Genomic DNA, 16170 nt, shown 5'->3' with positions numbered 1-16170 from the left:
TGAAAACAAAAGGAGGGGAGGAGGAGGAGGAGGAGGGAGGATTAGACGAGACTGAGAAATGAAGATGAGAGGAGGAGGAGGAGGAGAACAGAGCTACTGTTGGAGCTGATCCATGTAGGATTCTTTAGAAGGCGAGAGCGTTGTACAAGAGAGTGAAAGGGAGGAGGGAGGAGGGAGGGAAGGAGGAAGGAAGGGGGGAGGTATTAGTAGGCCGTCCCGTCTCCCTTGGGCCCCAGCGCTTGGATTTGCATTCTTCTGCTCCACTGTCCTGGTAAACACACGTGTGCTCGTGTTGTGAGTTCGTTTGGGAGGAATGAAATGTGAAAATGGAGGCTGCAGGCCGACATTGTGCATGTGTGTGTGTGTGTGTGCGTGTGCATGAGAGAGAGAGAGGGGCGCCAGGGTCGGGGGAGAAAAAGGGTGTCTGCGAGCGGTCCTTGAGATTCGAGCGCATACAGAAATTGACAGCTGGCTGCAATGTTCTCCTGCTGCTGAGTGGAAAATTCCTGCCATGACGGCGCATGAAGTGTGTGCAAGAGAGAGCGAGAGAGAGAGAGAGAGAGAGAGAGAGAGAGAGAGAGAGGGTGTGTGTGCGCATGACACACACATGAGCAGGAGGTGGTGGTGGTGGTGGGTGGGGGGGGATGCTGGGCTATCGTCCAAACAGCTAGCGAGGGGATTGGTTGGCGGAAAAGCTGCCTCCGTGAGATCACAGCCCCCACAACAGCTTCCACCCACATGGCCGGGATTCATGCGAGAGAGACCCACCCAGCAGCCCGCGAGCGAGCCGGCGAGGAACCGACCGGCGCTCCTGTTCCCCCCCGTCCCCCCCCCCCCCCCCCCACCCCTCGCCTCTGCTTCCCCCCACCCGAGGGGGCCGGCGGCCGTCAAGCCGCTCACGTCACCTGCCGCGCTCTAATAGACGCAATGACACAGACTTCTTCTTCTTCTTGTTCTGTTGAGTCAGACTGGAGCTCCGGCGGCTCGTTGCTCGTGTGCTGTACTGTACATCAGCGTCGCGGGAAATCGGTTGTGCACACGCAGGTGAAGACGGAGCGGAGAAAGCTGCGTTTCAGACCCGCGAAACCGGCGCACACAGTTTGGATGCTCTAAAGTTTTAACACTGGTTTAAATCCCTGTATGTGATGGGGAAAAAAGTGACTCTGCAGCTCGCTCTTCAACGTCTTTTAGCTCGTTGTTTTAGTTTCCACGACTCTGAAGACTCGACTCAGATAGCAGCAGGTAGCTTCCGTCGCGCGAAAAACAACGATTTGGCAAGTTAGGACCACGCGGCGGATGATTTAGCGGCTAAAAGAGGCCGATGTTTCCCGCTCAGGAGACGGTGGAGACCAAAGACGTCACTGAAAGGTGAATAAATCTGTGGTTATACTTTCGTTAGTTGGCCAGAAACACACACATGAAGGCTGTCGCTGCTCTGAGTCACTGCGTGGATGACGTAGACAGCTGCTAGCTAAAGCGGTTGGTGTTTTTATGTCAATAGTGTGTTTACCGCTAGAAACACTGCTTTAATCTTTTTGGGCTGTACGTTTTTTGCAAGGTAGGTTGTTAGGTAGATACAGGGGTGATGGATGGATGGATAGACGGATACATATTTAGATAGACAAGTAGATAGATCGAGATTATTCTGTAGCTATTAGTTCTATAGCTTAGATTACGAGGAATACTTCCTCTTAGTTTGCATTAGTACCTAAAAATACTACGTACCATACGTCCTCCGAGAAGTTTGGGGACAGGTATTTAATTTTTTTTTCTCCAAGTTTTCTTTGTGTTCTTATACTAATGTGTTTATCCTTTGACCAGCAGATGGGGACACTCTGTCCCACCGGACCCTCCACAACCTGCAGACCTTTATCCTCTTCATCATCATCATCATCATCATCACCCTCAATCCGGTGTCACAGGTCGGACTCCGACCGTCGAGGCCCCACCGAGTTCTTGTACAAGAGCTCAGTGGCCGAGAACTCTTGGTCCATAAATCCCTCTTTACGCGCTACATTTTATGCCTCATGAGCTTCTTTTTTTTTGTGGAAAGAAGTATGACTCCATCTTTGCACTTTTACGGAGTTTAAGGCATCTCAAGGGAGTTGATGACAGGTTTTTTTTTGCACAACTCTCCGCGCCGCTGGGTTGCTAATCCAAATTGCCCCCCAACTCGCAGCGAAAGCACGAACTCATGACACGAGGATTTACAAGGTAAAATGCAATATTGTGGATTTATTCTCCTTCAGCATGTCAGTGACACAGAACAGGCTGGAGCTCAGTGAGGCGTGACGACACGTCCTCAGCAGAGCATTTTTATATACGCATATATATATTTTATTTGGAGACGAAGCGTGCGGGCCTCATCCCATCTGTGACAGCGACTCATTGTGTTTTATTCTGAACTAGCAGCCGTGGAGCAGCTGTCCCTCACCGGGGGAAACCTCACGGCCCTTCCTCGAGACATCTGATTTCCTCCGTCAATAAGTCAGGCGGGAATGCGCTGCGACGTGCGCTGATGAACTGAGCAGCGCCTCCGGGGTGAGCGCCTCCCCGCCGCGACGCTGATCCGACCCGACAGGCCTCGTTTACTCCTCATTTAGCCCATATTTCGGGCCTCCGACTTCATATCCTCTTTTTTTTTTTTTCGCCGCACATTGTTCTTCTGCGAACACCAAAAACACCAAACGGAGGCGCTGGCGTTGCAGCCGGCGAACATAGCCGTGTCCTCAATCTCGGTGGGATTAAGTGCTCATCTTGGATTATGCTACGAGGGGGGCAGATGGGGGGGGACGGACGTTTACGGCTATTATTACTGAAACGGCTTCAGGGCTGCAGAGCGCGTCTGAGAGGAGCTAAACGTGGCGATGCTGCGATGGATCGACCGCATCATCATCAGTGCGGTCGCACTATTAAAAGCCACCTGCTCCTCAGAAATAAGGGTCAGCATTTCACCTCTAATGACTGGATTTATGTATTTAAAAAAAGAAAAAGAGATTTAGTAACAGAGCAAGAATACGCAAAGTTCAGCTGAACTGCTGAAAACTCTCTTTAGTTTACGTGACACGGTAAATTTCAGCATTATTGCAATTCAGCAATAATGCTGAAAAGTACCGTGTCACGTAAACTAAACAGAGTTTCAGAAGTTCGGCTGAACTTTGCGTAGTTTGATATTTGGGGGCTTAACAGTGGATTTTCCTCCGGGTGCTCCGGCTCCCGCCCGTTTGGCAAGAATATAATGAATAAATTCTGAAATACCGCATTTTTACAACCAGAAAAGACACATTTTACTGCAATAGTAGAAGTATTGCTTTACCATCGGCTTGAGACAGCGATTTAACACGCTTTTGTTTCAATAAAAAGCTTTGAAATTGTCTTTTTTTACACTAAAACGCCAGCCAGATCTTCCATGTTGTGCCTTGAACAACACATCCAGCCACACATCCTCCCTTCCACCAGTCTGGAGTGCAGATATGATACAGTCATGATGGAGAAATTACATGATTTATTCCCATGTACAGTGGCTTCACCAGTCAACAAGAGCGTCATATATATACAACGGCAAATAACAGAGACAATGAGGCGATAACAAGAAGAAAAACGTTGTTGTTGTTTTTTTTGTGGGTTTAATTTATTAGTCCATTAATGAAAACCCTCCAGCACATGACGTAGCCGGCCGGAGAACTGAAAGCCAATAACAGCCCAGAGAGCCAGTGAGATGTAAATTTAGTCACATATTTATTACATAAATATATAGTAAAATAGACCAGCGACAATTACCATAAAAATATCTTCCTTTCAAAACCCTGACCATAAACAAAAGATTTTTGAAAATCACACATTGACATTTACAAACACGCTGATTGTCTGGACCTGTCGTTGAGCAGCCCACCACGAAAAAACCTGACATCACACCACCCGGTCGCGAGGAGGGGCAAAAAAGAGAGGGCGTAGGGTTGGGGAGAAGGGTGGTGGTGGGTGCCTGGGGTCATAGGGTGGGGGAGGGGGAAAGGTTGGGGGCAGCAAGGGATCAGGTAAATCACAGGGGGGGAGGAGGACAGGTCCAGGTGAGATAGGGCTCGGTGTGATGGAGGTGCGGACGGCGTGAGAGAAGATCACAGTAGATATTCTGAGGTTTTTTTTTCCTGCGCGTGTGTTTGTTTTTTATTTGAAAGACGAAGCGAGCGTCTTGACTCGGGCCCCCTAAAAGCCGCAACTGGTATGCGTCCTTTGCACGTTTTTGAAATGACTCCAAAAAAAACATCTTAAAACCTTTGTGTTTTTGCACGACTGAGACGGTGATATACGTCCTTGCACGTTGCGCTAATGCACCAGATGTATGGTTGCCAACCGCCGTTAAACATCAAGAAGAAGAAGTTCTTACACGTTTTTGAAATGACTCCAAAAAAAACATCTTAAAACCTTTGTTTTTGCACGACTGAGACGGTGGTGTGTGTGTGTGTGTGTGTGTATATATATATATATATATATATATATATATATATATATATATATATATATATACACGTCCTTTGCACATTTTTTAAATGACCCCTAAAAACATCTTAAAACCTTTGTTTTTGCATGACTGAGACACTGGCGCCCATGTGAGAGTTCCAACATAGAGAAGAAAAAAAAACAACCTGGGACTAATATATATTATATATATATATATATATATATTACATTTTCAGATGCTTCCGTCTGTCTGGTTGAACCTGCACCAGACACCAGGAGGCTGGGGTCTGTAGTATCAGGGAACGTTTAAATAGTATCCTGTATTTTTTCTTTTTTTTGTCAGTCACGGAAACTGAATAAACTTTTTAAATACTTTCTGCTACTCTTTTGTATAACCCTGAAAAATATATGAATATCCGGCACATCTGGATAGAGACTGAAGGAGAGATCTCCGCTGTTCGTACAGTGAATGGCCATGTGTTTCCCTGCGTGCTGTGTCCTGCCTTCCTGGATTCGCAGCAGACTCTTTTCGCCTTAGATGCATCTGCAAACTATGTTATACTCTCCAAATATGTATTTTTTTTTATTCCCCTTTGGCTTTTTGTTCTCTCTGGAAATCTCCGGACTTGTACGTACGTACAAACCTGGACCGTTTAGCCGCTCGCCGGCTCACAATTCACAGAGCGCTTTATCTTCTTAGTGACTTATTAAGGTGGGAAAATGATGTGAGAGGAGAGTAACTTCCCTTTGTAGTCAATGCCATCGATGTGTATTATAAGAGCTGAAACACTGGACTCCAAAGATGGACGCCCATTCACTTTGAGTGAAGGTTTTACACAATCAAACTTTCACTATATACTGAGTGATAGTTGTCCCGGTCCAGTGAGTGTAAAGATTACGCGAGGTTGGCATTATGAAGAAGGTCCGGGTGCTGACTTTCACCCAGGAGACCGCCTCATGTGCAACAAACTTATTTTAACTCAAATCACAATGTTTTTCTGCCAAAACGGAAGTTTATTTTAAAAAATACAGTCGTGGGTGCGCATGACGCCGTAATTCGAAGCGTCGAGGAAGCAATACTGCTGAATATCACAGAAAAATCCTTTTAACATGTTCTGCAACCAGTGGCGACTCACTTTTGCTGACTTTAGAGTCCTTGTTTAGTCATTTTGTGGGCACTCATGTTTATTTTTTTAAGTAATTTGGGTAACCGTAACTTTTTTCCCACCTTAATGAGTCACTAAGTTTGCCTCCGACCTTCACTTCCGTGACACGGTGACTCCGCCGAGCGGCTGAAGTTTTTTTGGGGTGAGCGCTGCGTCCAGAAAACGTGACACGTAATTTTAAAAAGGTCCAAGCTTTTCGATCTCCTGCGCTTTAATAATCTGCTTGCTGTGTAGTTTTCGTGGGGGAGCTGTGACAACGGGTTGACACGCTTTCAACAATAACTGACAAAAACACCTCACTTCCTGTCTTTGGCACCTTCCGACTAACCCTGATCCTGAGCGGACAGGTCGTGACCCCTGAGTGTCTGCAGACCACATTGTTGAATATTTTTTATTTTATTTTATTTTTTTCCCAGCAGCCTCTGTAGTCACAGTGAAGCAAGGAACTCTTGGAGGAGTGATACAAAAGTAAGAAAGGTAGTTGTATTAGCTGTTGTAGTGAGTCTTTTTTGTATTTTTATTTTTTTAAGCTACTTTTATTGTTGTGTAGGTTTTGTTAAACATCTACTGCTGGTTTGAAGTCATAGTATGTGTGAATCGTCACAAATATACTGAGCAGGCTTAAACAGGGTCCTTGAGAAAATCCAAGAAAAAATAAAGAAAAAAACAACAACACATTAGCGACTCAAAAAAGAAAGAAACAAATTCAAAACTTCACCCCGAGAGAACTCCACGTCTTCGGCGTGCTTCTGTTGGTTGAAATAGCCAAACACAAGTTTACAAAAAATGTGTTTGGCCTTCAAACGGGGCGTCCTTGTGGGGTATTTTAAGACGAAGTAACACCGTGAACGCTGGCGGTTCGGCTCCTTCATCGTTTGCCTTGTTCTTGATCGACTGTGAAACAATTTCTCATTTCGAGACGACAGTGGATCGTAGAATAGTGAATACAGACACACAGATAATTTCATAGACATTTTGTACAACACAACTCCATCTATAAATAAAGTCTGACATGGAAACATCGACCAGCACCAGCCGCTGCATACAAGACGTTGAACCTCCACCGTGGCTTTTTTTTTTTTGTGAGTTTTTTTTGTTTTTAGCTAAACACTGGTCCTGCTGTTGAAGAAAACCACTTTGAAGCATTGCGCGTGTGTGTGTGTTTTTTTTTTTTTGCTAAATGTTTTTGACAACATACCTTAAGCATGCTAAGCTCTCTGTACATGCAACACCAAGTCTTAAAAAGGTGGTAAAGAAGACGTTCACAGTGGTCGCGAAGCCGTAACGAGGTGGTTGTTGGTGATTTGCTGGTGCTGCATTAAGTGGCTCGGACCTGCTACAGTTTAAAAAAAAAAAAAAAAAATCCCTTTTCTTTAGGTTTTCAAAGTTAGCTGAGCAGAGAGCATTTTTTTCCCCGCTGGTTTTGCATACAACAGTGGGCTCTTGTTCTGTATGTGCCGAGCGAGCGGACGGTGTAGGTGGTGGTGGACAGACGAGGAGACATGGTGCAGAAGGAGGGAGGAAGGAGGGAAAACAAAGCACCCTTTGAGGCCGATTCTTCAAACCTGAGCAGTTCTGAACAAATTCAAAACCGTATTTTTCAACCTGACAAACATTGCATATATTTTTTTTTCTCCCTCATCAGCACAGACCTAAACTTTACCTACTCTCCAATCTATATATCTCCGATTGATAAGACTATTATTAAATGAGCTGATTTGTGTACATTCTTAGCTGTCTAGGCATGTGATTTCCTCACCGATCCGTACAAAAATAAATCTCAAAACCGCCACAACACCACCTCTTTAAGTGCTCTTCGTTCTGTTTTGGGATTTGGTGGACTAGGCAACAGCGATAGGCGTCCGCTCAAAGCTCTAATGTCTAGTGTGAAGGGGGAGGAAGGGAAGGTGATGTAGTGTTATCTCATGATCAATACAACTCTCTTATTTACACAATGCCTCTCACTCAGCCATTAAAAACACAAGAGACGGGCTGCCAAATCGTACCGTAAAAGTCCAAATTTGAACGTTTCAAAAGTGTTGACGGTGCCCGATAAGTCGATTTGGCACTTTGATTATCACTCAGCTCACAAGGGGGGCTTAACTATTCTCTACTGATTTGTTGTGGTGCTAACACGGCCACAAATGAAGTATCGGCTTAGGTTTAGCCGTTTATCATTGTGTGTCGCGATGACTCTCGGGAGTCCTGAAACTGCAAAACACTTTATTCGCTCTTTAAACGTAGATCTTGACGCCACAACAAGCGTTTTTTTTTCCTTCCAAGAGCAAGTCTTCAGACTAAATCCTCCAGCGGCGTCCCATGAAACACGCCGTGGAACAACACCGCAGAGGACGGGGGATACAAAAGCAATCGATAAGGCCATCATTTGGAAAGGGAAACACAATTGAACTGCGGGACAGTAATCTGCTTCGGTCAGCCAGCAGCAACACTCTGGCTTTTGTTTGTGGGAATCCTCGCAGCTTTTTTCTTTATTACTACCACGGCACGCTCACAAATAAACGGCGGCCTTCCTCTCTGCTCTAGCTAGCCCGCTGAACACAACCTTAGTTACATTCTTCAAAAAAAGGAAATAATTAAAGTCTATGACTGGACTCTGTTTTACAGACTTCCGTCATGTACCGCGGCCTAAAAAGGTGCTTTTTTTTTTTAGGGAGGGAGGAGGCGGGCAGGGGAAGAGAAGAAATTCGATCGGATATATAAAGGCATTCGTAGCGTAGCGTTCACACACACACACACAGCTCTCTCACATGAGCACGGACACCGACATTCACATACATGCATCTATATACATGCACAGCCGTGGTTTGAGTCATGCCATGATAAAAAATAGCACAGGCATGTGGTTGGAGGAAGGGTGGATGATGCCCAGCTTGGATGGGAACCATGAACGTCTGTGTGTCGACCATTAGCCACCTGGGGGAGGGAAAGCTGGACGTTGCTGCTGGCACTTTCCCCGTAAAGGGAGAAAAAGTGCAAAAGACTAAACTTACTGACTGAGTTCTGATGGCTGAGTTTGGTTTTGATCACATTCTGGCACGTGTTCATGAGGAAAGTCAGAATGTGATTTGTTTAGGATCACATGATCAAGCTGGATTATGAAAGTAGCTAACAGGCTGGCCCGATAGAGAAATAAAACAAAGAGACATTTACTGTTCAATGGAAGCCCATTCCCACCAAAAAGATAACTCAAAAAATACTCTGTTATACTAAGTCATCAATAGGCCAAAAATCAAGGATGAGATTGTTTTTTAACTTCCTTAAAATCTGAATTATGAGATTGAAGCTAAATGTTACATACATTCTCATCATTTGACTTGCTGTGAGTGCAATCATTTGTGTAATCCCTAAAGGACTAAGTATGACATAATCCTGTTATGCATTTTATGTAATCTTGTTAAAAAGTTAATATTACAATTTTTGTTGCCCTAGCCTTCAAACCCTCACGGCTAACGCAACCTCACTATCAGTATCGCTTCTCAACAGACGTGTCCGTCGGTCAGAACAGCTCGTCCCTGCTAACGTTAGCTTTAATGTCAAACCAGAGATAGCTTCAGAGCAGCTTACCGCAATATTAGAACAGAAGTAAAACAGTTACTGTCAATCTTTAGACGCTGTTTGGCTAACTTTCTGCAACCTGCGTAGCATTAAAGCGCAATGGAATTAGCAAGTTAGCTAATTAGCCAGCTGTCCGCGAGTTAGAAAGCTAGCTTGCTAATTCCACCGTGCTTGAATGCTACGCAGGATACAGAAAAATGAGCAGAGTTGTCACTAATCTGGTGATAGCGACGTGTTTTCCTGCGCAGAGATAAAATGAAACATTAAATTGTTAAAGTTTTACTTGCGTACTTGTTGCTTATATGCAGCTTGTTTTAGTCGTCGTAACTGCAAAAACCTCACCTCAGCGGCGTTGGATTGTACGTAAGCTATCCTGCCACGATGACAAACGGTACACACAAAAATGGCCGCCGCCCTGACCGCAACGCTACATTGAATGCGACAGTGTGGGAAGCATGCGACTTCCGCATTTGCAGTATATTTTTTAAGTTTTTTATCTTTATCTTCGACCGTGTTACTTACTCTTGTAGAGATTTGAGTTCTCAGTGAGTTTAATATTCCCCTGAATAATGGGGAAAGCATTTCTGGCACTTCTTGAAGCTTTCCAGTTTGCAACATGAACCAACTCACTGAACGGCGACGCCCTCGACTCCCTTCTACCACACGGAGATGGATGGTTTTTCCTAGCACCGCTTGCCCGTCTTTACACCGATGACGCCGACGTTTTTTTACCGCATCAGAACGTCAACTTTCACTACACTCGGTGAGCGACGGCCGGCTCCCTTTTCGCTGGAACAAGTCTAGTCCTTTTCAGTAGCTATTTCCCTGACTTAATCAGTCACAATAAACACAATTCTGGGTTTCTTTCACTGGAGCCAAACTTACTCTGAACCCTTTATGACTCACGATGTCTCAGTTTAGTTTATAATCCTTGTTGGTCCTGCCGACGAGAACGCTGTAAACTTACTGGAACAACCTGTTCTCGTCTTTCCTCGTCCTCTCTTTCTCTCAAGCTTCTCTGTGCTGGACCATCAGCCACCCTGGGACATCTCCTCCTCCCCCTGAGTGCCTCATTCCAGATGTTTTGGATTTGGATCTTCATCCTCCAGGATATTCAGCCTCTCCTCTTTCCCTGTGTGAATGCTTAAGCTTTGCCTCATGTGTGGTTTTGTAGTCTGAACTCTTCCTGGCTCTCCATGGCCATGATGGAGAGGTTGATCTGTTTGGCGACACCTGGGAGTTGCATGAGGTACTTCCTGATCCATATTGTTTTTAATCTATGTGTAATTTTCTATGTCATACTAGGTTGGTCTATTTCATGCACACTATTGTGCATGTCTGTCTGTCTTATGAGAGGGATCCATCTTCTGTTGCTCTTATATTTGTGTTCCTTATCTGGACAGAGCATGCTGTAATATTTATAAAGATATTGGCCTTATAAATTAAATTGACTTCTTTTCCTGGCGGTCGTGGGCTTCCATACGAACGTAAACTAACACGCCTCACAAACACTCCCCCACCAAACCAAACGGATGCTTTCCAAACCTCCACACGAGATGAAATGTGTCTAAGAAAAGCAACGAGGGCTTGACTCGGCGTCTTTGAGGTGGACTCAGGATCCCAAATCTTTGAAGTCTACAGGACACGGGGTCAAGGAACCCGAACACAGAACAGAAAAAAAGGTACATTGCTGATTGTGAATTGAGAAGACAAAAAAAAGATGAGCTAACAATGGTTTTTCATCTAAGGTTCATCATCATTTATTAGAAAATGTTCTTTTACCTGAGAGAATCCTTCAATAGCTTCCTTTACCCAGTCACAAAAAGTGGTCTGTGTTTGTGTGTGTGCATGTGTGTGTGTGTGTGTGTGTGTGTGTGTGTGTGTGGAGTGGGTCTAAGTTGATGCTCTCATGGGTGGTGGTGGGTGGGCGCATTTTAAAAGCAATCATGAGATTATTATTTTCCCACAAATGCATAAAAAAATAAAGAGAAGCCAACGAGAAATACGCCAAAAGGTCCACTCGCTCACTTATTGCACTTCAATAAAAAAAAAAAAATCATTGTAAACTTTATAATTAGTCCTTAACTGTCTTCGCCTAAAGGCTGCAACGCTTATTTCGTAATAAAAAACAACAAGCAACCATTAAATGGTGCAAAAGGCATTTGGCTTGGGTGCAATTTACATTTTTTTTTACTTCTTTCATTTTGTCACAATTATTACCGCCAAAGATTCTTCCACTTATCGCGGATCGGTTTGGGCCATTCAAAGTGCATTTTAGTTAAGTGCTCAAAGTCAACTAGGGGTCAGCGGGTTGTAGACGGCTCATCTCAGTGGGGGAGGGGTGATGCAGAGTTATTTTTCTTTTTTAAAGATTTGTTTATTGCAAATCAAGTCGAATCCTTTCCTCGCGTCTTAAGAGCAGAGGTAACGGCTTTAAGGAGACTTGCTTCCTGCTGCAAAAAAACACCCCCGCTGATGGACATCCACCACCCGGAATACTCTTTTTAATGTTACATTAAGTTGGTCGCGGGACATAAAAAATATTAAAGCTTCACACACATATTGCAGTAAGATGGAGTTCAGGGGCTTGTCTGGATCTTAATTTGTGGCCTTAAGGCTCAAACCCAACGACCACCGAGAGCATCGCATCAAGTAGACACACGCACACACATCCAAAACAACACACACACACACACAAACACACATGTATGCACACACACACACACCACTTTCTGAGCAGTTTACAAAAAAAAAAAAACAGCACATCTCGTAGAATCCATATACTCTCCACAACATCCCCAGTAACCCTCCTACTTGTTGCCCCCGGACCACCGGGAAGAGCTCACCGGCCCCCCGAGGACCGGCAGTCCTGACCCGCGGGGGTCTTCCGTGTCACGGGTAGAAACCTCTGGAACTCACGCCAGGCCCAAATTGATTTCATAAGCAAGACGTGCCTTGTTGTTGTTGTCGTCGTTGTTGTTGTTGTTGTTGTGGCACCGTGCTTTGTCTTTTCACGGGGAAGCAGGAGGGAAATTGCATAGACATCTTGCTATTTGCATGTCTTCACAAACTCTACATTTGGCATAAAGGGAGGGGGGGGGGGAGGGACCAAACACAACCATGAAACCAACAAAAAAAAACAAAAAAAAACATCACAGACAATCTCCACCCTTTGTCCAATGTGTCAACATGTGAGGATAAACCGGGGTCGTAGTATCGATGGTGGGATGGGCTCGGAGCGCCCCTCCACAAAGCCAGCCTCGAAACCCCAACATTTTGCTTTGTTCAGGGGCGTCGTTGTGGACCGGAGCGGGAAAAACAAATGTGGCACTCGCTTTCAAACTGTCCTCGCCCTCTAAGACGCCATGTACACTCCACTTCACGTGTCTCTGGGGCAGATTGGATCGCTGTTTAAAGCGAGGAAAAAGTCAAGTGGAAATGCATCCGAGAGGCATTTTAAGAGGGGATCTAGTCCCCGGTTCAGATGCGCTCGATCCGGATGTGTTTTGAGGAAGCTATCTAGCCTCTGGAGCCTTCTCGTGTTTCTGACCGTCAGCCAATCAGCTTCATGCACCGCCCCTCTCGACTCGGGGGCGGGGCTTAGTGTCTTAAATCTGCATCTGCTACAAGAAACCTGAAGTGAGTGCAAACGGCGGCCTCTGCCGGGGTCCCTGATGGAAACTGGTCCAGATTCAGGTTGACAAACTTGTTTGAAAAATTGAGGTGAGAGATTTTTAAAAATGTTCTTTCTCCAGGCTGGCTTCTTGGGAGGCGATGGGGTCGGCGGACAAATGGGGGAAATCCATTTTTTGGCCTTTCCCAACATTGATGCGGGCGCGTCGCGGCATTCGCTGCAACTGTCGCGGCCACGTTAGCCGACAATCGCTGCGATTGTCGCGGTCACGTTAGCCGACATTCGCTCTGATCGACAACCTTCCCCTCGTGCCCTCTTAAACCTTTCGGCCGCTGCGGCTGCTGGCGACACCCGCATCAATAATTTGGAAGAATTGAATCTGACTCCACAGGTGAACACATATACACGCACATACACAGACACACAACTGTCGGCATTCATGTGCAGCGTGTGATGTCGTCGTGAGAATACGAGGGGGACGAATCTATCTCTTTGCAAACAACAGGAGGCACAGGGTTCATGATTAATGTCACGGGGCACTTCTGAATATGGATCAACATGCACATGTGAGAGAGTGCACACATACAAATGTATGAAGCATTACACATTACTTTGCTTTTTTTTTTGTTGTCACCCCCCGTTTCCCCTCTCCCTCCCCCCTCTAACATGGGAGCGGGGACGGAGACGTTTCATTTACTTTCCTTGCGATAATTGAGTGTTGTACGTTGTTTTTTTTCTTCGTATTTACATCCTTGGTTATGGCCAAAATAAAACAAAAAGAAATCAACAAAAAAAAAAAAAAACAGAAAGAAAAAAACATATAAAAATACACAACATTGCACCTTGCAGACGGGCAATATATATTCTCAGTTTTGTAGTTTTTGTTTGTAACGTCTGTGTGACACCACTATCTTTTTTTCTGCTGGTGTGTGGAAGTTGGGTTGTGGGTGCCGGGCTCAGGTCCAGCCCCCCTCCTGTCAGCTACATTCAATACCATAAAACTCTCAGCCATTACAAAAGTCATAATCCCTCAGTCTCTGGGCCATTCACATTTTAAAGTTTACTGTCTGTAGACTGTGCCTTTGAGTTGGAGAAGCGCTCACGTTAGCTGATGATCGCTAACGTCTCACAACCGGTTAAAGGTAGAGCACAAAAGCTTGAGGGAAGAGTCCTTTTGTAACTTCTACTGATGCATACACACAAGCACATATTATCTTTAACATATACATATATATATATATATTTTTATCTATATATGCATCTCTGAACTTTCACATGTGCCTGTAAAATATGACTCCTCCCAAGTTCCTTTGAGTTTTGTGTTGTGTGAGGTATGACAAGATTGTTTAATTTTTTTTTTTTTTGTATTTTCAGTTTCTGTTGCATTATTTTTCCTGTTTGTGTTTTTTTCATTTCATTTAATAAAAAAAAGAATATATATATATATATATATATATATATATATATATATATTTAAAAATCCTGTTTTTGTTGGTTGTAAATTCCTCCTGATAAAAGGGGACGGACAACTGGACAGACACGCAGACAAAACAGATCAGTTGGCTTTTCAACACAAAGTATAGACGTGAAAAAAGAAGTGAAATATTCTCTGTTACACTGCACGCATGGTCAAAAAGTGACTACAGCTGTTTTTTTCCTTTTTTTTTTACACAGAAGCAGTTCAAAGCGTCAAAAAACAAAACAGAAAAAATAAGAAAACAATGAAAAAATGAAAAAATCATCTCCAATCGTTTTGTTCAGGAGTCTTTTTTGTGTGTGTTTCTTTTCAAAAGTCTCTTTTCCTCTTGTCTCGTGGATTTATAATCATTTCATATATCTTTTTTTTTCTTAATCTAGATCAGACTCAGAAAAGTAAAGCAGCATTATAACCCCCGACTGTCACACACACACACACACACACACACACACACACACACACACACACACACACACACACACACACACACACACACACACACACACACACAGACCCGGTCAGCTCACGAGAACAAAGGACATCAATATGGTTTCTCTTTTTTTTTTTCAAACTCTCTTTTTCAGTTCTCTTTTTTTTTTTTTTTCAACGACGCAGATGTGTTGGAAATTCCCAAAAAACCAGCACTTCTGGAATGAGGGATCTCTTCCTGATCCTCACCACGTGTGAAAGCTGGAGGTTATCCTTTTGGAGGGAGCTGAAGGGGCATTTGGGGTCGTCAGCCGGCGTGGGGAGCAAAGGGAACCGAAGGGCGAGGCCGCGCACTTCCCGCCGCCGCCGCCGCCGCCGAGTGTTCGCTAACATCGTCTCTCCGACCCGGCCGCGGCGCCCTCTCTCTCCCCAAGTCAATGATGGCAGTGAGGGTCTAAAAAACAAACCCTCTGCTTTTTTTTTTCTTTCTTTCTTTCGTTCTTTGTTGTAGTTTTCGTTTCCCGCCTTTTTCTCTTTCTCGTACATCCTCACAATCGCAAGTCTCTCGTTCCCGTCGCCGATCACATTCATTCGGTGGCGCCCCCCCCCCCCCCCCCCCCGTCTAAAGGGAGCGTTGATGGCCAGCCTTGTCTCACAAGGGGAAAGGGCCCGGATCCCGTTTGGTGTCGATGATTTTTTTAGGGGCCAAACTGGGGAATTATAGGAGAAGATGATCATCTAAATTTGAAATGTCGAAGGGGGAAACGAGGACCGCAGGAGGAGTTATCGACGCTACGCGGCCCTCCGACGCGGCGGGGTCGTGTGCTGTTGGTCTAATACTGACTGAACGGGTCAGGTTTGGGTCTGAGCCCACTGCGGCTGCCGGCGTCTGTTACACAGAGCCCAAAAAAAATCAACACCAGCCACTCAAAAGCTCGCCGCCAAGACGAGGCGGGTTTCGGTTGGTTGGTTGGTTGGTTTGCGGGGACGGGATTGGTTTAATCCAACAGTTTCTTGGGTACAATTTGGATGCGTAAAGGGGGCTGAAAGGGAGGACCGCTGCAGTAGTGCAAAAAAAAAAAAAGCTCCCGCCAGCCTGGCTGGTCGGGGGCCATTTTGACTGCGGTTTGGGGGTCGCAATTTAGTCTGGAGCTCGGCTCCAGAGAAGGGCTTTTGTTTCGGGGTAAAAGGTCGGGTAAGGCGGGGCAGGTGATGATCTCTGAAAGTGGGGGTGGACGTTTCTTCTTTCTCCAGTTTGCCCTCTCCTCGGCCGTCCGTGTCGATTACCCACAATCCCCGCCTACCGCTTTCTCAAACAATATGAAATAGATTCTTCTTCTTAGTCTTTCTCTGCTTTTTCGTCCTCTTCCTGCGAGAGCGGCTCGGCCTCAGAGTTGGAACGAAACAGACCGGACCGAGCTCTTTTGTGA

This window comes from Clinocottus analis, unplaced genomic scaffold (assembly GCF_023055335.1).
Source record: "Clinocottus analis isolate CAN_PGR_092001 unplaced genomic scaffold, fCliAna1.0.p SCAF_19, whole genome shotgun sequence".
Classification (NCBI taxonomy): Eukaryota; Metazoa; Chordata; class Actinopteri; order Perciformes; family Cottidae; genus Clinocottus; species Clinocottus analis.
This window is presented reverse-complemented; position numbering follows the sequence as displayed.